This window comes from Bufo gargarizans, chromosome 1 (assembly GCF_014858855.1).
Source record: "Bufo gargarizans isolate SCDJY-AF-19 chromosome 1, ASM1485885v1, whole genome shotgun sequence".
NCBI classification, from domain to species: domain Eukaryota; kingdom Metazoa; phylum Chordata; class Amphibia; order Anura; family Bufonidae; genus Bufo; species Bufo gargarizans.
The window spans coordinates 650,416,893-650,439,722 of NC_058080.1; the positions used below are offsets into that span (position 1 = coordinate 650,416,893).

General features: G+C 42.3%; 1 protein-coding gene across 2 annotated transcripts in view; it reads left to right on the top strand.

Moving 5' to 3' along the window:
- EDIL3 (EGF like repeats and discoidin domains 3) overlaps nt 1-22,830 on the top strand; it is an 869,353-nt gene that overhangs the window by 545,009 nt on the left and 301,514 nt on the right. The gene's annotated exons all lie outside the window — the stretch shown is intronic.

Genomic DNA, 22,830 nt, shown 5'->3' on the forward strand with positions numbered 1-22,830 from the left:
TGATATACAAAATCTAAAAATGTAATTCAGCAAATCTCCCCATTTAAATAAATAAACTATTACAATGTAAATGTATTTATCTTTATTGGAAAAAATCTAAATGGCTGATTCCCCATTTTTTGTTTGTTTGTTTTTGTTGCTTCACCTCCCCAAAAAGTTAAATAAAAAGTAATTAAAGGGGTTTTCTCAAGACGCAGGTTTATACTTACCTGCTCCCGGCGCGCCGTCTACTTCCTGGTTTCGGCAGGGGGCGGGCGTCATCTTCATTGATGTCTTCTATCTGGCCGGGCCGCGCGCTGTACTGAACGCGCACACCGAGTCCGCGCATGCCCCCTGGTGACTTCTTCCTGGCCAGTATAGTATACTTGACAGGAAGAAGTCACCAGGGTGCATGCACGGACTCTACGTGCGCGTTCAGTACAGTGCGCAGCCGGCCGGGAGAAGAAAAGAAGACGTCTGCGCACCCGCGGCCACCACGATTCCTGAGAAGCGCGGTGGCCGTAACCAGGGGAAACGGAAGACAACAGTCAGGTAAGTATAGGTTTATTTTTTTCTAAGGGGTGGGGATTTGTTAATTAAATATATTTAGAAAAATAATCACTGTTAAATCATTAACAGATTTAACAGAGATCATTAAGATGATAATACCCCTTTAACACTGATAAAATCTACATATCGCCCACATAAAAAAAAAGAGCTGTTATACAGTGCTATAGAAATTTTATGAGGTTATGAGGGTCAGAATATGGTGATGCAAAATTATTTATTTTACCAAATTTGTACTTAGCATTAAAACAAAAGAAAAACTATAAAATATGTTATCACTGTAATCTTGCAGACCCAGAGAATGAAGGTAGCAGGTCAGTTTCACCACATAGGGAAACCAATAAAACTGCAGCGGAATTGCTTTTTTTCAGTTTCACCCCTATTAGAATTTTTTCCCCCCAGCTTCCTACTACATCATTTGCAATATTAAATGCTGACATTAGAAAGTGCAACTTGTTAAGCGAAAAAAATAAAAATAAATCCCCTAATATGGCTATGTGAATGGAAACATAAAAAAGTTATGGCTCCAATATGACAGGGAGTAAAAAAACAACAGAGCAAAAATGGAAAATTGCAGAGTCTTGAAGGTGTTATGGAAACCCTCTTTTCTGGAGTTTTAGAGAGCCTTTAAAAGTCCTCCAAGTCTTTTAGCGTGGTCCAAATTGATTCCTTTATGAAGCATCGGAGAGAAAGAAAGAAAGACGTAGATACACTGTTTCTATGTATCTGTCTCTAGGTAACAAAGCCCTACAGAGAATTTTAATAGCAGATATAATTAGGTGGGATTACATTTATATTCGTCAAATCAGTGTAAAGTAAATTTCAAATTTAGAGATATCACTGAAAGCAAGAATCTAAAACGTAACTTTTATTAAATAAAATAAAATCATATAACTTGGATCCATAAAGGTCCTATACACTGCAATAAGCTATCATCAAGAACAACATGGGCTCAAGCATCCTCGTTCCTAGGACTGCACTTTCCTTATTATGTCCTTGGCCTATCCTTCAGACACTGTTTATTATACCTAAGTACAGCCAGTCCTAGAATGCACACCTATATAGTCAGTCCCGACACGTTTCCTCCTCCAGATGGACAGAGGATTCCTCAGGGGATTAGACCGAAAAGTTAAATGGCAAAAAACAATAAGATACAATGGAACCAGATCCACAAATAGTTAATCATACCATGTGTCATTATAAGGCCACCATATATGTAGAGGATAGCAGATAATAAGGTTATCCTACCATTATGCTAGGTGTTGCCAGATGAGTCATATACTCACAGACTCGATATATGGATCAACAGATTCCTGGGGCAGATGATAGCTCCAAACATACTCTAAACTGAGACACAGTTAAAGAGGATGGGTGGGAACTTGCTTAGCATTCATCAGGGCCCGATAGGTGGAAAAAGCCATCCATAAAAAAAAAAAAAAAAAAAAAAAAGGGAGGGGGTGCCCTCATAGGTGCACTGAAATGTCAGTCAAGAGCAATGATTGTAAAACCTCCATCCAGCCACAAGATAAGAGTGCCCTCATAGGTAAGATAATATGTCCATCACAAGCACTGCCTATTGCACACCTAAAAGGGTTGGGGGTTGGGTTACCAGGGCTGCCAGATAGAGCAGACCCACCGCTCAGCACACCTTCACTGCCAACAAACGTATTGCGTGCCAAGCCTCTGTTCCAGCGAGGTACTTGGACAAGCAAGGGAGGAGGTGTCACTAGACCCGAACAACAAGCCACACTCACTCCGCCAGCACATACATAGCAAAGACAACGTGAAGCACATGCCAATGCAAAGACAGAGGGCATTGCTCGATGGGTGGTTACGCCCCCTCTCCTAATCATCGGAGTGCACGCCAATAAAGTATTACAGGCGTGTGCTGCAGGGCTTAGACCATGGCACGGGAGGCGTGCCAGACCATCCCCCAGAATAAATATGCATTCCAGAGTAGAACGCATAGCTGTAATTGCTCCTGCAGTTACTTCAGATAACACAGAATGCTCCCAGTAACACAAAATACAATGAACTAATACTCAACTCATACAGAATACTTATGTGCAATTGGATAAAGTAGAGTACCTACATATTATAAATAAAGTTCAATGCACATATAGAGAAAAATAAATAAATAAACAGCAACCACTGGGAGCCTTCATATACATAGGATCAAGATATGATTAACGGGGGTTGGTTACAAACATGTTCATAAGATATAATTTATTCCTATTAGATTCTAAAAGGATTTGTCAACCCAGTGAGGAGTATGTCTAAAAGGGCATGATACAGATTAATGAAAATAGCTGATAAGGTATAAACTCAGCCAAAAGTATATAAATGTAAATTTGCGCTTCACGCGCGGATGACATTATTCCAGTGGTACAGGAGGTGGGGCTACTTGCAGGGACAAGTAAAATTCAGGGTCAAATGAAGTAAGAGAATGTCAATCTCTTATTAAGACCCCCGGGTGACTGGGACCGAAATCTATATATCCATTCCGTCTCCTTTTGGAGGATCCGTCGGTCTCAGTCACCCTTTCTGGGGGATGGAAGTATCAATTCTAAAGCCGAAAAAGGAGATGGCTTTAGGGTCACCATTATGGCATTCCAGGATGTGATCTGCCACCGGGGTATTATTTTGTTTTTTAATATCATTAATGTGTTCCAGAATTCTCCGACAAACTTCTCTAAAGGTTTTTCCCACGTAATCAAGGGGGCATGTACATTGGCATACATATATCACTCCCTTGCTACGGCAATTAATGAAATCTCTTACTTCAAAATTCTGGTTAGTTACTGAACAGGTCCCATTTTTAGTCCTATTGATGTAACGACGTGCTGCACATGAGCCACATTGAAAAATCCCCAGTGGTTTGCGATCTAACCACGTCCCTGGCGGTGTTGGGCGTGTGAAATGGCTATGGACCAATCTATCTCTGAGGGACCCCCCCCCTCCGCCTGAATGTGATACCGGGCCTAGATGGTAGAGCATCAGCCACATCCGGATCGAAAAGTAAAATGGGCCAATATTTTTTAATTATCTTTAATCCGGCCGTTATTCACATCAAACGTGAAGATAATTCTGATGACCTCCTTTTCCGAGACGGATCTCTTCGGAACTAAGAGAGAGCTTCTGTTATAGTCCCTCGCTTTTTGAAATGTGTCTCTCAATACCTTTTGTGGGTACTCTCTAGCCTTAAAACGATCCTGCAACCTCCTGGATTCATAATGGAAATGTTCCATTTCTGAACAATTTCTCCTGACTCTCAAAAACTGACCTCGAGGTATCCCCTTCTTTAAATTTCTTGGATGGGATCTGTCCCAATGCAATAGGCTATTAGTTGCAGTGGACTTCCTGTAGAGAGTAGTGGCCAATTTGTCAATTTGTTTAGTCACCTTCACATCCAAGAAAGTAAGCGTATCAGGATGAAATTTGAAGGTGAATGAGAGACCCACCTCATTTGTATTAAGAAATTGCATGAAAGATTTAAACTGGTCCAAATCGCAATTCCACACCAAAAACACATCATCTATATATCTGGCCCAAAAAATAAATTTATCACACCACCAGGGTTAAATTTCAAATTTACCTATTACTGTGAATACTAGACATGATGCAAATCACATGGGGTACAGGAAAAATTGTACAGATATGTCCATACAGAGGTTTTCCTAGCCCCCAAATAATGGTTTTGTCCAGATAGCACCATCCTATGGACATAGCTTATGATCTATAAATGACTCTACAATAAGACAGATGAAGGGGGATGTGTAATATGTATTGTAAATGCAGAATCTTATCTTTATCATTTCCCCCTCGCCTTTTTCTCATTTACATACATTGACAACCATCTTCTTCCAACTACCCTAGTAGGAGCTGGGGGATTTTTCTAACTCTTTACCCATTCATTGAGCTGTATTCTGTATGTAAACAGCATCATACCTGGGAGGAGTAGTACCAGTCATCATCAGCTTCTTGTTCTGCGTAGCTGGATGGTATTGTTCTAGATACTTAGCCTTTTTGCATAGCTTAGGAATAGGCCAAAACAATAATTTGACAACTCTCTCAAAGTTCAGAGACAAGCATGGTTCCAAGTGTCTGTGCCTTGGAGCTTCACACAGGTGGCTGTAGTGAGCTCTTTTGGGGCTGACTCACTTTATCTCAGCTCTAAAAACTTCCTGACGTGTCTCTTTACCACTATGCAGTCTCCAGGTTTTATGAGTTCCTTGGATACAGTTGGGATCTGGAATGGAAGAAAGAACACTGTTATGAGTTTCAATTTGATCCTCATGCAGTTTATGGACATAGCTGGATGGTACGCCATTAGCAGTTTGTAGCTGCTTGTAGCTGCTGAACAAAACTCTCAAAGAGTATCTAATATGGGACAGTCTTTATCTCCCTCTTGGGGTGGTTCTGACAGAATTCAATGCAATAGGTAAATGTTCCACCTAAGGAAGCTGAGTTTCCTCCATACACTTCTAAATTTTCAACTTCAGGGTGCCACCCTGCTACTACTATGGGGGTGCTAGGGCATATGAAAGGCTTGTTCTATCCCTAGGGTTGCTGTGGTCTCCTTCATAAGTTCACCAGTAATATGGGTACACCTACTAATTTTTATGACCTCTGGCAACCCATGTCTGCAGACCACTTCAATCACTAGTTTCTTAGCCATCATCTTGTTGTTCGTTTTGGTCATGGGCCAGGCTTAGGGCAATCCTAAATACAAATCTACACAGACCAAGACATATTTGTAAGTAACCACAAGAGACCAGTGAAATATAAAAAATTAAAAAATGATTCGACTGTTTCTCTGAATTTTACATAAAATTTGCTTTGTGAAACAATTTATTTTTTATTTTTTTCTCATTACTCAGAATGACAACTTTTTTTTTTTCATAGAAACATAGAATGTGTCGGCAGATAAGACCCATTTGGCCCATCTAGTCTGCCCAATATACTAAGTACTATGGATAGCCCCTGGCCCTATCTTATATGAAGGATGGCCTTATGCCTATCCCATGCATGCTTAAACTCCTTCACTGTATTTGCAGCTGCCACTTCTGCAGGAAGGCTATTCCATGCATCCACTACTCTCTCAGTAATGTAATACTTCCTGATATTACTTTTAAACCTTTGCCCCTCTAATTTAAAACTATGTCCTCTTGTAGCAGTTTTTCTTCTTTTAAATATTCTCTCCTCTGTTACCTTGTTGATTCCCTTTATGTATTTAAAAGTTTCTATCATATCCCCTCTGTCTCATCTTTCTTCCAAGCTATACATGTTAAGGTCCTTTAATCTTTCCTGGTAAGTTTTATCCTGCAATCCATGTACCAGTTTAGTAGCTCTTCTCTGAACTCTCTCCAAAGTATCAATATCCTTCTGGAGATATGGTCTCCAGTACTGAGCACAATACTCCAAATGAGGTCTCACTAGTGCTCTGTAGAGCGGCATGAGCACCTCCGTCTTTCTACTAGTAATGCCTCTCGCTATACACCCAAGCATTCTGCTAGCATTTCCTGCTGCTCTATGACATTGTCTGCCTACCTTTAAGTCTTCTGAAATAATGACCCCTAAATCCGTTTCCTCAGATACTGAGGTTAGGACTGTATCACTGATTTTATATTCTGTCACTGATGTTGGAAAATAGAGCTTCGTAGGTTTATTTCCAGCTTATTGCTAGTACAGAGGCCCAACAGCATTCTGTTGCACAGCAACCATTGCACTTTTGTTTTCACTGACTCATATTCATCCATGCTAAACATGTTTAATTATAGCTAAATCATTTTATAGTTATAGCTATAGTAATATCTATTGCTGCTGAGCAATAGTTTTTTTTTTCATTGCATCATATCCGTGTTGTATTGAAATGTGTTACATTGTAGCAAAAGCAATAATGCAATTTTTCTACCAATGAAACATTAATGCAAATTACACCATACACAAAAAATTAACTGACTTTCCTGCAAAGTTCAAGTGTTGGTATGTGCTGGGGGAGGCGGGATGATTGCAATACAAGTGTGCAACACATATTTTACAACCCAGAGAGTACTGTGTGTTTGTGTGGGGGTGGGGGTGTGTGGGGTGGGGGGGATAATTGCAATACAAGTGTGCAACATGTGTTTTGCAATCTAGAATAAACTGTTTTAAATCTCTATGTGAACACACTTCAAAGAGTTGGCCCAAATCTATAACAGGGCATCGCCAGACAGTTCAAGTGTTGGTGTGTGTGTGTGGGGGAAGGGGGGGGGATAATCTCATAGTCGGTTTACTTCTTGTGTTTTACGCTAGAGAAATCTTTTATAAGAATCTGAACGCACATAAGACATTAGGCCCAAATCTCCTGGTAGTGGCACCGAGTGCATTATTTCCAAAGTAAATTGTCAGTTGCAGTGTCTTCAGTGTGTTTGTGGAAAGAGAAGGAAATTTTATTGTTCCTTTCTGTCTTTAAGTTTCAGAACTGTTCTATACTTTGCGTGACTGTGTACATTAAGTAAAAAATTTCTAAGGGTTTCAAATGAAAGACCCAGAGCCAGAATGTGGGTAGTAGCAGCACCAGCTATCTCATCTGGCAACACAAACATAGGCCAATTTGCTGGTGATTCAGTCACTGCTATGCCATTGAACAGAGTCTGCTGCCTTGAGGGGAGTTGATGGAACGAGCTCAGCCTCGCTGGAAGTTACATAGCTGGCATTATTTCTCCCAAAAAGCCATCCGTGTACTCTCATGTGGTGGAGAACGTGGGCAGCTTCCTGTGATTCTCGTTGTGCGGCAAGGTTGACACCACAGTGGACTCCTTGTGGAGAATGCTTATGGAAAGTGACAGTATATGTCTTTTACTGTGCACCGAGTCAGTGTTTTATTCCGAGAGTGGCGAGGTAGCACCCCAGAAACAAAGCTAGGTCCTTTTGACCCTCCACGTTTGTGTTGGCTTGGCTCCCACACCAGGAACTTATCTCCCTCCTCCTCTATGGACATTGTTAAGGGGGAATATTATTCACCAATATTTGTGTAAATATCGATACTTAATATTCATAAATAAGAGCGAGTCGTCAGGTGATGACTCCGCCTATTTATGCCTAAATCATATATAAATACCTAACTAGCTAGGTTATGTTATGTTAACTAGCTAACTACCTCTGTTACCTATACACTCCACTAAACTACACTACGGCTATTGCTGCGGCATCTACTACAACAAAAGACTACACGCTGTGCTTAAATAAAAGGTATTTATTAATTAACACACTATACATAACGGTCTAAGGCTACTTTCACACTTGCGTTTGATTGGATCCGTTCTGAACGGATCCGATCATATTAATGCAGACGAAGGCTCCGTTCAGTACGGATCCGCCTGCATTAAAGGGCTTCTGTCACCCCACTAAAGTGATATTTTTTTTTGGGCTAGTGAAATTAGTTATATTGCGATATATGACAATATAATTGTGTTACTTACTTTGATCCAGCAGTTTCTGCAAAAAACAAAGTTTTATAATATGTAAATTCGGTCTCTACCAGCAAGTAGGGCGGCTACTTGCTGGTAGCTGCTGCAGAAATCCGCCCCCTCGTCGTGTTGATTGACAGGGCCAGCCGGGATCTCCTCCTCCGGCCAGCCCTGTCGGCATTTCAAAAATCGCGCGTGGATTCGGCGCAGGCGCTCTGAGATGAGGAGGCTCGTCTCCTCAGCACTCCCTCAGTGCGCCTGCGCCGATGACGTCTTCTATTTCGGTGATGTCATCGGCGCAGGCGCACTGAGGGAGTTCTGAGGAGACGAGCCTCCTCATCTCTGAGCGCCTGCGCCGAATCCACACAGGCGCGCGATTTTTGAAATGCCGACAGGGCTGGCCGGAGGAGGAGATCCCGGCTGGCCCTGTCAATCAACACGACGAGGGGGCAGATTTCTGCAGCAGCTACCAGCAAGTAGCCGCCCTACTTGCTGGTAGAGACCGAATTTACATATTATAAAACTTCGTTTTTTGCAGAAACTGCTGGATCAAAGTAAGTAACACAATTATATTGTGATATATCGCAATATAACTAATTTGACTAGCCCCAAAAAAAAAAATCACTTTAGTGGGGTGACAGAAGCCCTTTAATAACTTAGAAAAATGTCTAAGTGCGAAAGTAGCCTGAGCGGATCCGTTCAGACTTTCAATGTAAAGTCAATGGGGGACGGATCCGCTTGAAGATTGAGCCATATGGTGTCATCTTCAAGCGGATCCGTTCCCATTGACTTACATTGTAAGTCTGGACGGATCCGCACGCCTCCGCACGGCCAGGCGGACAGCTGAACGCTGCAAGCAGCGTTCAGCTGTCCGCCTGGCCGTGCGGAGGCGAGCGGATCCGCATCAATTCAGACTGCATCAGGGCTGGACGGAAGCGTTCTGCTCCGCTCGTGAGCTCCTTCAAACGGAGCTCACGAGCGGACAGCAGAAGGCTAGTGTGAAAGTAGCCTAATATTTGCTTATAATTATATATGTCTATATCAATGGAATAGATATATATATATATTTATAGCAGCACACAGCAATATAAGTAAACACACTATAACAACACACTAATATGGTCCTAACTACGCTAACACAGTCCCAAATCCTCCCCAGAATCTAACTACAATTACAATAATACACTTACATACACACAAATATCAGTAAGGGGTAAACACATCTGTGCAAGGCGGGGCAAGGGGTAACTCAGGAAAGGGTGTTTATGCTCTGCAGGGACTTGCAGGGCAGAGGCAGGTTGTCACGGCCACGGTTATGGTCGTGACTCCTCAACCGCATGCGGTTGCCTGCGGTTTGGTTTTGGTGTTCAATCACAGGTGAGGGCCGCTGGTGTGTGGCCTCACTTGTGGTTGCCGCGGGCAACTAGTTGTATGGTGTTGGTTTCAGCAGAGCAGCCTGAGCGGTGCTGGGCAGCTTGCTGCATGGCATGCGGTTGGACCTAACAACCTTCATGTTGGGTGTTGTGTTTGTTTGTCTGGTGTGCACTGCGTTTTGTGTTGTGTGTGCACTAGGAGTCTTCCCTTCACTGTGGCTGCCCGTGGCAACGTTTGGTTGGATGTGTACATGTGGTGGCAGTGTCCCGGCCTTCGGGCTGACTCCCTGGACATGGTTGCCACCCATGTCGTTCCCTGCGGCAACAGCCACAGTGTGATCTTGGTTTGGACACTTCCCCTTTAAGTGGTGTTTTCCCTTCCCTTGTATTGGAAGGGTTAACTCCCTTTCTGTGTGTGTGAGACACTGGGTGTGTCTGTGTGGGTGTGGCCTCAGGCCTATAAAGCCTAACATCTTCTGGCATCGCACGGCTGAGGGTTTTCCCTATCCTTAGCCGTGACACTATTTATAGAATATATATATACATATAGACACACACACCACAATCCAAACCTATTTACACTAGACAATTTACAATTCCCAATTTCACCCCACACTCTAGCTATACAATACACTTACATACATTCCTTAGCAGCCCAACCCAACCTGGCTCTAAGCTATCCCTATGGGAGGCAAAGGATTAACACACCATCAGCTGCTGCTGGGGTAAGCAGGCAGCAGTGAAGGGGTAGGATTACAGGGCAGCTACAGGGGTGACTGGGCTGCTTCCTGGGTACATGCTCATCAGGGATTAATGCTGAGGCATGAGGTCAGCAGACAGGGGTTAGGGGATGGTTGGTACTTAGCCATTTCCAGGAGCATGTGGGCGCATGTGGCCTCTCTTCCTTCAGGGAGCTGTTCCCATCCCATATGTCTCTGATTGTAGTCCAGATGCAAGAGCCCCCTGTTCCTGGTTTCAGGCTCCTATATCAGCCTCAGAAACAGCCCACCTCCCCCCTCCTCAGGGATGTGACATCATAGTGTGACTGTGACGTATGCCTGCCAGTTAGCCCCCTGAGGCTAGCAGTACCACACGCCCAGCCATGTCACAAACATAAGGTGGGGCAGAGCATAGTAACTAGGCTGATAAACTCAACAAAAGGCCTCAGATCAATTGATCCCTTAGCCTTTGAAGTCACCAGCCACCTGGAGAAATATCCACCCCCCTGCAGGAACTGGCTGAACGCTGTCCCTATGGGGGAATTTAAGTATATATATGTATATAGATACTTGAGGAGCATCTATATACACATATATACTCATTTTAAACCTGGGGCATACATGGGCAGTTATAGGCCCATATATATATATATATATATATATATACCTGGGGGAGAGCCATGGCAGATACACATATATAGATGTTTGGGGCACATCTACCTGCATGTACATATACACAATATAATTCTGGGGCATAAATGGGCAGTAATAAGCCCACCTGCCTATGGATATATTATACATAGAGATGTATGCTGACAAGGGGGCATACATACATCTCCATGTATACACCCATACCACCTGGACCGGCCCATGCAAAAGGGCCAATATACATGCACATATGTAAGGGCATATATACATATATATTTAAATCCAACACTTCCCTCAACAGACATCCTCCTATCCCCAACAGCAGCATGGTAGAGCATTGCTGCAACTCTTCCTCATATCACATATGTCAAGTCTAGAATTGCCATGCAGTGTTAAAGCTGATAGGCCTGGATGGGAGCAGCCACACGGCCGATCACTTGCTAATGTGCATCAAGCAGCAAACATCCTGTTGGCTGCCTCCATTGTGGGCTGGCAAAACCTGGGGAAAATAACACATGGCCACTGCATAGCGCACATGAAAAACCTAGTTGTGCAATACTTTTTTTTTTTTTAAGTTGAAAATATTGTAATAAAATACTAGTAAATGTACTACCTCAAAGGTAGTATTTTCCGAAATACTACATGTACCACTAGCCACCAAAAAAAGGCAGCAGGCGATTAGGCTGATTAACAAGTGACTAAATAACTGGGGTAGGAAGGACGGGTTTGGATTCCTGGAGAACTGGGCCAACTTTTTTGTTGGCTACAGGCTCTATCGTAGCCAAAAGAGGTGCATCTGTTTGGGGGGAGAAACATAGAAACATAGAATGTGTCGGCAGATAAGAACCATTTGGCCCATCTAGTCCGCCCAATATACTGAATACTATGGATAGCCCCTGGCCCTATCTTATATGAAGGATGGCCTTATGCCTATCCCATGCATGCTTAAACTCCTCCACTGTATTTGCAGCTACCACTTCTGCAGGAAGGCTATTCCATGCATCCACTACTCTCTCAGTAAAGTAATACTTCCTGATATTACTTTTAAAACTTTGCCCCTCTAATTTAAAACTATGTGCTCTTGTGGTAGTTTTTCTTCTTTTAAATATTTTCTCCTCTTTTACCTTGTTGATTCCCTTTATGTATTTAAACGTTTCTATCATATCCCCTCTGTCTCATCTTTCTTCCAAGCTATACATGTTAAGGTCCTTTAATCTTTCCTGGTAAGTTTTATCCTGCAATCCATGTACCAATTTAGTAGCTCTTCTCTGAACTCTCTCCAAAGTATCAATATCCTTCTGGAGATATGGTCTCCAGTACTGTGCACAATACTCCAAATGAGGTCTCACTAGTGCTCTGTAGAGCGACATGAGCACCTCCCTCTTTCTACTGGTAATTCCTCTCCCTATACACTTAAGCATTCTGCTTGCATTTCCTGCTGCTCTATGACATTGTCTGCCTACCTTTAAGTCTTCTGAAATAATGATCCCTAAATCCGTTTCCTCAGATACTGAGGTTAGGACTGTATCACTGATTTTATATTCTGCTCTTGGGCTTTTACGCCCCAGGTGCATTATATTGCACTTATCAACATTAAATTTTAGTTGCCAGACTTTTTGACCATTTTTGACCATTCCTCTAGTCCTTTTCCTTTTTGCGTATCCCTCCAGGAACATCAACCCTGTTACAAATCTTTGTGTCATCAGCAAAAAGACACACCTTACCATTGAGGCCTTCTGCAATTTCGCTGATAAAGATATTAAACAATATGGGTCCCAGAACAGATCCCTGAGGTACCCCACTGGTAACAAGACCCTGGTCTGAATATACTCCATTGACTTACAACCCTCTGTTGCCTGTCCCTCAGCCACTGCCTAATCCATTCAACAATATGGGAGTCCAAGCCCAAAGACTGCAATTTATTGATAAGCCTTCTATGTGGGACAGTATCAAAAGCCTTACTAAAGTCTAGATAAGCGATTGCTTAAGCGAAGCGAAGCAGAAAGATGGCTGGAAGTTTAGAGGAGTGTTTAAACTAGGGACAGGGGAGGGTAATTACATCATAAAAGGGGAGGAAAGTGCAGATAGAGATGTATGGCGAGGTAATGAAACCGGGGGAGGAATGGAAGGAGGGACTAGAACAATTCATAGAAAGGTGTAGAGTTAAAAATATACAAAAAAAATGCTTAATTGTATGTGTACTAATGACAGAAGCCTGACTAATAAACTGGTGAACTGTAATTAGTAATGACTGAGAAGGACTATGACATACTGTAGTAGGAATAACTGAGAAATAGCTGGAGGATAGCTAGGACTGGGCGGTTACAAATGTTACAGCCTGTTTAGAAGCTTTCGTCAAATCTGGAGAGAGGGAAGGGTTTTCCTTTATGTAAAGTCCTGTCTAGAACCCACACGTCGGGAAGATATAAGTGAGGGAAATGAACATGTGGAGTCACTGAGATTAGAAATACATGGAAATAAAAACAATAATAAAATACTGATAGGAGTTTCTTATAAGACCCCTATTCCAGAGTCTACAGAAAATCTCCTATGAAAGGAGATAGATGAGGCAACAAATCATAATGTATTATAGGGTACTACAACTACCCAGGTCTCATAAAGGAAAAGGTTATTGGCAATAATCAAAGACAATTACTTTTCCAAACTGGTTCAGGACCTGACTAGAAGGACGGTCATACTAGACTTAGTAGTAACCAATAGACCTGACAAAGCAACAAATGTGCAAGTTGGGTGACACCTGGTAAATAGTGACTATAAAATATTAGCCTTCAAATTGTCATTTCTTCAGGGAGGCACAAAAATACCAAACTTTAAAAAAGGTAAATTTGACCAGCTAGGAGAGGCCATTAAAAATGCAGCCACAAAATGGGATATTTTTAAAACCATCCTAAACTCAAATTGTGAGGTACATACCTTATGGGAATAAAAGGGTAAGGAACAAGAAAAAAAATTATGTGTATTAATAGAAATGCAAAGGAAAAAATAAATAACGTGCAGCAGCATCTTAAAAATATTAAAATAGACAAATAACCGGGACCAGATGGCATACATCCCCGTATTCTTAAGAGAATTAAGTAATGTCATATCAGACCCTTAATTCTGATATTTAAGGATTCTATAGTGTTGCACAGGATTGGCACTTTGCAAATGTGGTGCCAATATTCAAAAAGGGGTCAAAAACGAAACGTGGAAACTATAGGCTGGTAGGTTTAACATCTGTTGTGGGTAATCTGTTTAAAGGAGCTCTAAGAGATGCTATCTTGGAGTACCTCAATGAAAGTAAGTGAATAACACTGTATCGTGCAGCTTCATGAGGGATCGGTCCTATTAAACTGGGGTCAATCAATGGATGTCATAAATCTTGAGTTCTCCAAAGTATTTGATACTGTGCCACATAAAAGTTAGTATATAAAATGAGAATGCTTGGATTGGGAGAAAATGTCTGCATGTGGGTAAGTAACTGGCTTAGGCTACTTTCAAACTTGCGGCAGCGTGATCCGGCGGGCAGTTCCGTCGTCGGAACTGCCCGGCGGATCAGCCGATCTGCATGTGATTGAAAGCATTTGTGAGACGCATCCGGATGCGGATCCGTCTCACAAATGCATTAGAAGAACGGATCCGTCTCTCCACTTGTCATGCAGATAGACGGATCCATCTTGTATCTTTTTTCCCATTTTTACCGGTCCTATGGGGGAAAAGGACAAGCCTTCAAATTTTTTCGCCGGAACTAAAATAGTAGCATGCTACGGTTTTATCTCTGGCGAAAAAAACTGAAGACTTTCCGGAATGCCGGATCAGTAAAAATGACTGAACTGAAGACATCCTGATGCATCCTGAACGGATTACTCTCCATTCAGAATGCATGGGGATATGCCTGATCAGTTCTTTTCCGGTATAGAGCCCCTGTGACGGAACTCTATGCCGGAAAAAAAAAACGCTAGTGTGAAAGTACCCTTAGTGATAGAAAACAGAGGGTAGTTATTAATGGTACACACCCAGAATGGGTCACTGTCACTAGTGGGTTACCACAGGGGTCTGTATTGGGGCCTATTATGTCCAATATTTTTATTTATGATCTTGGAGTAGGCTTGCACAGTAAATTATAAATATTTGCTAATTACACTAAACTGTGCAAAGTAATTAAAACAGATGAGGACAGTATACGGCTGCAAATTGATCTGGCTATGTTGGAGGCTTGGGCAGAGAAGTGGCAGATGAGGTTTAACACTGATAAATGTAAGGTTATGAAAATGGAAAGTAATAATGCATGTTACCCATGCATACTACATGGTAAAACACTTGGCAACACTGACATGGAAAAGGATTTAGAAATTTTAGTGGACAGCAAACTAAGCTGTAGAAACCAGAGTCAGGCAGTTACTGCCAAGGCCAATAAGATAATGGTGCATATATGCCCGTGATGAGAACATAGTCCTACCACTTTACAAATCACAAGTCAGACCACACATGGAGTACTGTGTACAGTTCTGTTCTCCTGTGAACAAGGCAGACCCAGCAAAGTTGAAGAGGGTTCAGAGGAGGGCAACTAAAGTAATAACTGGAATGGGGGAACTACAGTACCCTAAAAGATTATCAAAATTAGGGTTATTTACTTTAAAAAAAGATGACTGAGGGAGCAGTACAGAGATCTCTCCCATCATCTATTTATCCCCAGGACTGTGACTGTGACGAGGGGACATCCTCTGCGTCGGGAGGAAAAAAGGTTTGTACACAAACATAGAAGAGGATTCTTTACGGTAAGAGCAGTGAGACTATGGAACTCTCTGCCTGAGGAGGTGGTGATGGTGAATTCACTAAAAGAGTTCAAGAGGGGCCTGAATGTATTTCTGCAGTGTAATAATATTACAGGCTATAGTTATTAGATTTCTGGAGAAGGGTCGTTGATCTTGAGAGTTATTCTGGCTTCCTGATAAGAGTTGGAAAATTGGCTTCTACCTCACAGGGCTTTTTTCCTTCCTCTGGATGGATGTCCTTTTTCAGCCTTGCAAGCTATGTGACTGTTACTATGGTGCCTAAAGTTTTGCTTCATCTTCAACTTGATTAACTGTCCTCGGTAACAGAAATTTTGACCAGGGGTGACCAAACTATTGTATGCCAGTATATATATCTCAGATATCAATTAAGGTACTGTGAAAATATTCTTGTATATACAGGTGTCAAGAGATTAGCGTTTGCTAAAATGTGAAGAAAAGGTTAGTTTCTATGGAAACAGAATTTAAATTAGGCAAAAGACATCACATTCTTTGAAACTCTCATTTTCTACTGGATAAGCTAATATAAAATACAGAGACTAAAAATATTAGGGGTAAATTTATTAATGTGTTAAGCTGCTGTTGGTACTTTGTATTGCAGCTAATAATAACAGCTATCATGTAGACTTAAACATGTGACATTTAAGTTGGGGGTATTTCATGGTGTATATGGAAAATAAACATGAAGAAATATTAAGGGCATATATGGCATAATAGTATGCTACAATGCTATTGGGACTTTATATTGCATTCAAAGAAGGTGGCCATTTTGTAGCGTTAAAATTTTACATAAACATTGAGGTGATTTCAATGTGTGTACAGCAACGCTAAATGTGATGTGAACAGCCTTATCTGTAACAATAGTATTTGAGATAGTAATGGCTATGGATGATGGAAGGGGGTGTGAAAAATTCTATTAGGCGCTACTTTTTCTATGGCGCTCAGTGGGTATTTGTGGGATCCATGCTGGTTGCATTATTCTTCTGCAGCATTATAACTAGTGTTGAGCGAACAAATTGACTTTGATCTGAATTTCAGGAAAAATGTTATTCACCACAAAGCCAAATTTCCTCGCGATTCATAGTAATGATTCTATTTTTCCTGAAATGGGAATAAAAAAAAGAAAACATGCTCACCTCATCCATTTGCTCGCGGAGAGGCTGCCTCGGACATCTTGATTAAAGAAACTACGCAAAATATTGAAATCACAAAGTCAGAACGCTGACCGGGCGCGGATATCACATCACCGCGCGAGATTTTGCACTGTTTCTTCAATCAAGATGGCTGCGATGGCCTCTCTGTGAGCAAATGGATAAGGTGAGTATGTATTTTTTTTAAACCTGATAGGCCTCAATTTTAATGGCAGATGCCGTTATAAGCAATGAGCGCGGCTTCTTCTGAGGGGTGCATTGACGGGGGGGCAACACGATCACCGTTCCCCGTCATTGAGCCCGCTACACAAAAAAGAATGTGCTTTGCCACAAATTTAATTTATTTGTGAAATTTTTCATAGCTTCGCTCATTAGTAATGGTAACATAATTATTATTATTATTTTTTTTTACCTGTGCTAGGAGTATATCATGCACACAAAGACATTTTTGTTTTAGCCCTGACTCCTGTGCTATATCACTATTGCAAGCATCATCATTAGGGTTGAGCAAATCGAAGTATCCGAAGTGGACTTTGATCCGAATTGCAGGGAAAATTTGATTTGCTGTGAATTCGAAATTCCTTGTGCTTCGTGGTTATCAATGAATTTTCCCTGAAATGGCAGTTAAAAAAAATCATACTCTCCTGGTCCATTTGAATGCGAAGAGGCTGACTGCGGTCATCTTTATTGAAGATCCTACACAAAATCTTGTGTGCAGTGATGTATGACGTCATTACGCTGGCCAGCGTGATGACATCATCATGCACCACAAGAGATTTTGTGTGGGATCTTCAATCAAGATGACCCAAGTCGACCTCTTTGTGCTCAAATGGGAAGGGTAAATATATATATTTTTTTTTATTTGATTAACCCCTGAAAGCCTTTATTTTTCATCTCAGACTCCGTGATCACTGATGAACGTGGCATCTGAGGGGTTCAATGACGGGGGGTGGTGCAATCGCCGTTCCCTGTCATTGAGCCCGCTACGTACAAAGAAATGCACTTAGTGATGAAGTAATTTATTGCAAATCGAATTATGTCATAAAGTTAGCAAACACATACTGTACAACCATCCTATTATGTAAATGTAAACTTTCTATGTGTGTTTATGTATGGTTACTTAAGCAGAACATGCCTCTGGTCTTGCACGTCAGGTTTGATTTACTTCATAGAAACAAAAGCCTGGCAATAAAAGTCAGAATAAACGAAATCCTCAGCAGAGATGCATCTATCTTATTACTGCTATGGGACAATATGGTAAATTGAAATCATGTCTGGTTAGACATTCCTGAATTTAGCTACTTTATTCATATTACATACATGATAATAAATGGACTTCTAAATTGACTTGTCATGTAAGTGATGAATCTAAATACTACAGTGCAAAATAACATGCATGAAGAACCCTGATTGACAACTATAATGACAAGCATCTTATCCAAAGTTGTAATATTTCATTCTGGGTTAAATAGAAAACTAACCAAGAGATCTCGATGTTTGTACCTTTACCATTCTTCCAGATTGTACCTCAGTTGAAAAAGCTTTAGGGGACTTCCATTACAATTCATTACTTGTGTATCTCTTTGCACTAGCATCTTGGCTTCCTGTCATATTGAGATAGCCGAGTGCTGTACTTGACTATCTCTGGAACTCCCAGAGAAATCATTGAAGCGGCCATGTGCATGTGCAAGCAGCCACTACGTTTTTTTTTCAGGGAGGCTGCAGGAGGTACAAGGCCCCTGTTTTTGCGAACAGTGGGGGGTCCCAACCTAATAGTTATCCCCTATCTTGTGGATAAGGGATAGCTTGTAACAACCATAATACCCCTTTAAGGATGAGTAAATCTATTCTACCCGTTCAAAATGTTGTCCCAAATTTTCCAAAAACTTTGAATTCTAATGAACATCTGAAGTGAATTTTCTCAAACATTCAGTGAACCTGAAACAAAGGGAATCTTGAAAGGTTTGCCCATCAAAGGTTTTCTGTAACTGGGATCTGTCAAGTACTTCTAACACCAAGAATGCTGGGTTTTATGTTGGGAAGAGCACAATGCACATGTGAATAAGGCCTTATGATAACATCTATGTATCACAGGGTTAGGTGTCTAACGTTCCTGGACCAGCACTTCCTTCCTTGATTTGCTGAGATTAATATCCATTGACGGTCGGGGGGGCACATGACTGCTGTAGCCAATCACAGGCTGCAGCAGTGAGCAGCTCCCCTTGTGTCACAACAACAGGTCACGCAACATCATGTGCTTCTCCATCAATGGATTTTGATCTCAGCACAGCAGGGAGAGGAAGAGGCGGCCCAAAACCCAGTTGGGGAGTTCCTGGATGCATGATCCCCACCAAAAGTCGGTCACTCTGGGAGGTCTGTCTTACTCTTCAATAACCCCTTCAATAATAAACATATTAAAAAGCCCAAAATAAATTTGACAAGAAAGGAATTTATACTTGTTTCAGGTGGATTTACCGTTCTTTATCTATGATTGAGGGGGGTTTTGCAATTTGCAGAGGCATTTCTCAAAATGCCATAAATAATTATGCATGCTCCATACAAGTATACATGAATTTGCGTAGTTTCTCAACAGTGAAGGACCTCACCTTTCTGAAAAGGAGGGGGGAAGCTGATCTTCTGAGACACGTAAGGTTCATTATGTTGTATATTTCTCAGTTTTATTTCCAATATGATAAAAATTGATCAAGAAATAAGAAGAGAAAGTGAATCAATGCTGAGTATTGGAAAATAATTAGTGTATTTTCTGTTTAGTTTTTCTTCTAAGTAAATGTTCGCCTTTAACCCCCTAATGCTATATGGCATACAGGGATGTTAAAGGATGTGCTAAGCTCACTCCTTACTTAGCAGGTGCTGGCTGTATAAGGCCTCATTCACACAGTCAGTGTTCGGTCAGTGATTTCCATCAGTGATTTTGAGCCAAAACCAGGTGCGGCTCTAAACACAGAACAGGTGCAGATCTTTCCTTTATACCTTATCTCTGTGGAGGCTCCAATCCTGGTTTTGGCTCACAATCACTGATGGAAATCACTGACCGAACACTGACGTGTGAATGAGGCTTAAGGCTGGTTTCACACGGGCGTGACGGATGCGTTCAGGGTGCGTTCAGTGAAAATGCTGCGATTTTGGCACTAAAACAAGTCAGTTTTGTCTGCGATTGCGTTTAGTTGTTCAGTTTTTTCCGCGCGGGTGCAATGCGTTTTGATGCGTTTTTCACGCGCGTGATAAAAAACGGAATGTTTACAAACAACGTCTCTTAGCAACCATCAGTGAAAAACGCATCGCACCCGCACTTGCTTGCGAATGCAATGCGTTTTTCACACAGCCCCATTCACTTCTATGGGGCCAGGGCTGCGTTACAAATGCAGAATATAGAACATGCTGCGATTTCAAAGCATTGCAGAAGTGATGCATGAAAAAAAATGCTCATGTACACAGCCCCATTGAAATGAATGGGTCAGGATTCAGTGCGGGTGCTATGCGTTCACGTCACGCACTGCACCCGCGCGGAAATCACGCTCGTGTGAAAGGGACCTAAAGCAACTGCCAGCATTGACCAGGATCAGTGATGCTGTACTTGTTCTGGGGCCTTTGCTACATTTATGACAGTCAAATACAAGCTTTACATACTGCAATTATATTCTGGGTTTAAAAAAAACACCAATTTTGTGCAAGACCCTACATCTGGGGCCTTTGCTGCATTTCTGACAGTCCAATACAAGCATTAGATACTGCTGTTATTTTCTGGTTTTAAAAAACACCCATTTTGTGCAAGACACTACATTTGGGGCCATTGCTGCATTTGTCACAGTCAATACTGCAGTTACATTGTTGGTTGACAAATAAAAAAAAATTGTGATTGTGAATTAATTGTATAAAATTCGCCTGTCACACTGTTGTGTGACCTCAATACAAATTTCCTCTTGATGACACCGGCACTGCCTTACTCTCAGTGAACTGAATTGTTGACTATTGGCGGTTACATTGTCGCCTGACATAAACCATCTGTTAGTTTGGTGGGTGAATGCAAAGAATGAGGAGAGCATCAAATAAGGGACTTGGCCCTGGTTGTGGTGCTGCTGGTGGAGCTCCTGTTGCAGGGAGAGGATGTGTTCGATCTGTGCCAGCTATACACACAAGTGAAACACATTCCTCAGGTGCGAGTAGGCAACAGAACCTTCAGCGTATTTTGTCGGGCCTAATGCGGCTCTACGAATGGTGAGGCCAGAACAAGTACAGGCAATAGTAGATTGGGTGGCTGACAATGCCTCCAGATCCTTCACATTGTCTCCCACCCAGTCTCCTGCTGAAAGATCAGAGTTGGCACATGGCTGCAGCCATGTCCATCAGTCTTTCACCTCACCCCCTTCCAAATTAGCCAAGCAGTCTGAGCCCCAAGTTATGCAGCAGTCTCTTCTGCTTTTTGATGACTCTGCTAGCAGGGTTTCCCAGGGCCATCCACCTAGCCCTGCCCCAGAACTGGAAGATATTGAGTGCACCGATGCCCAACCACATATGTTTCAGGATGAGTACATAGAAGGACCATCGCAGCATGTCTTGGATGATGACAAAACACAGGTGCCAACTGCTGTGACTTTCTTCAGTGTGCAGACTGACAAGGAGGGCAGGGGTAAAGACTGGGTGGAAGATGATGTGGAGGACGATGAGGTCCTTGACCCCACATGGAATCAAGGTCATGCGAGTGACCTATGTAGTTTGGAGGAAGAGGCTGTGGTCGCACAGAGCCACCAGCAAAGCAGACGAAGGAGTGGGGTGCAAATGTGGAGCGGCCGTCTTCTAGACAGTTTGCCTGCTACTGCCCACCGCACCAAGGGACCGAGCGCACCAAAGCCAGCTCCAAGGAGCGTAACTTTGGCCTTCCCGGTCACTACCTCATATGCAACGTGCCCACAAGGTGGAACTCCACCTTGCACATGCTGGTCAGACTGTGCGAGCAGCAGCAGCAGCAGTAGATAGTGGAGTTTCAGCTGCAGCACGCACGGGTGACTCTCTCTGCGGAACAACATCACTTCACTACCAATGAGTGGGCCTCCATGTGAGACCTGTGTGCCTTGTTGCGCTGTTTCAAGCACTCCACCAACATGGCCAGTGCAGATGACGCCGTTCTCAGCGTTACTTTCCCACTTGTCTGCCTCCTTGAAAAAATGCTTTGGGCGATGATGGAAGAGGATGTGCACCCACAAATGCCAGGTACACAATTGTCCAGCCAGGGCACAGTTCTGGAGGATGATGAGGTGGAGGATAAGGAGATGGAAAAAGAGGAACTGTGTTCACAGCAGGGTGGCACCCAAACCAGCAGATGGCCATCACTGGTGTGTGGCTGGGGGAATACAGAGGACACAGACGATACACCTCCCACAGAGGACAGCTTGTCGTTGCCTCTGGGCAGCCTGGCACACGTGAGCGATTACATGATGCAGTGTCTCCGCAATGACTGCCGAGTTGGCCACATTCTAACTTGTGCTGATTACTGGGTGGCCACTCTGCTGGATCCCCGTTACAAGGACAACACCCTATCTTATATGAAGAATGGCCTTATGCCTATCCCATGCATGCTTAAACTCCTACACTGTATTTGCAGCTACCACTTCTGCAGGAAGGCTATTCCATGCATCCACTACTCTTTTAGTAAAGTAGTAAAGTAATACTTCCTGATATTACTTTTAAACTTTTGCCCCTCTAATTTAAAACTATGTCCTCTTGTAGCAGTTTTTCTTCTTTTAAATATGCTCTCCTCTTTTACCTTGTTGATTCCCTTTATGTATTTAAAAGTTTCTATCATATCCCCTCTGTCTCGTCTTTCTTCCAAGCTATACATGTTAAGGTCCTTTAATCTTTCCTGGTAAGTATTATCCTGCAACCCATGTACTAGTTTTCTAGCTCTTCTCTGAACTCTCTCCAAAGTATTGGTCTCCAGTACTGCGCACCACACTCCAAAGGAGGTCTCACTAGTGCTCTGTAGAGTGGCATGAGTACCTCCCTCTTTCTACTGGTAATGCTTCTCCCTTTACACCCAATTATTCTGCTAGCATTGTCTGCCTACCTTAAAGTCTTCTGAAATAATGACCCCTAAATCCCTTTCCTCAGATACAGACAGATTTTTGACCAGT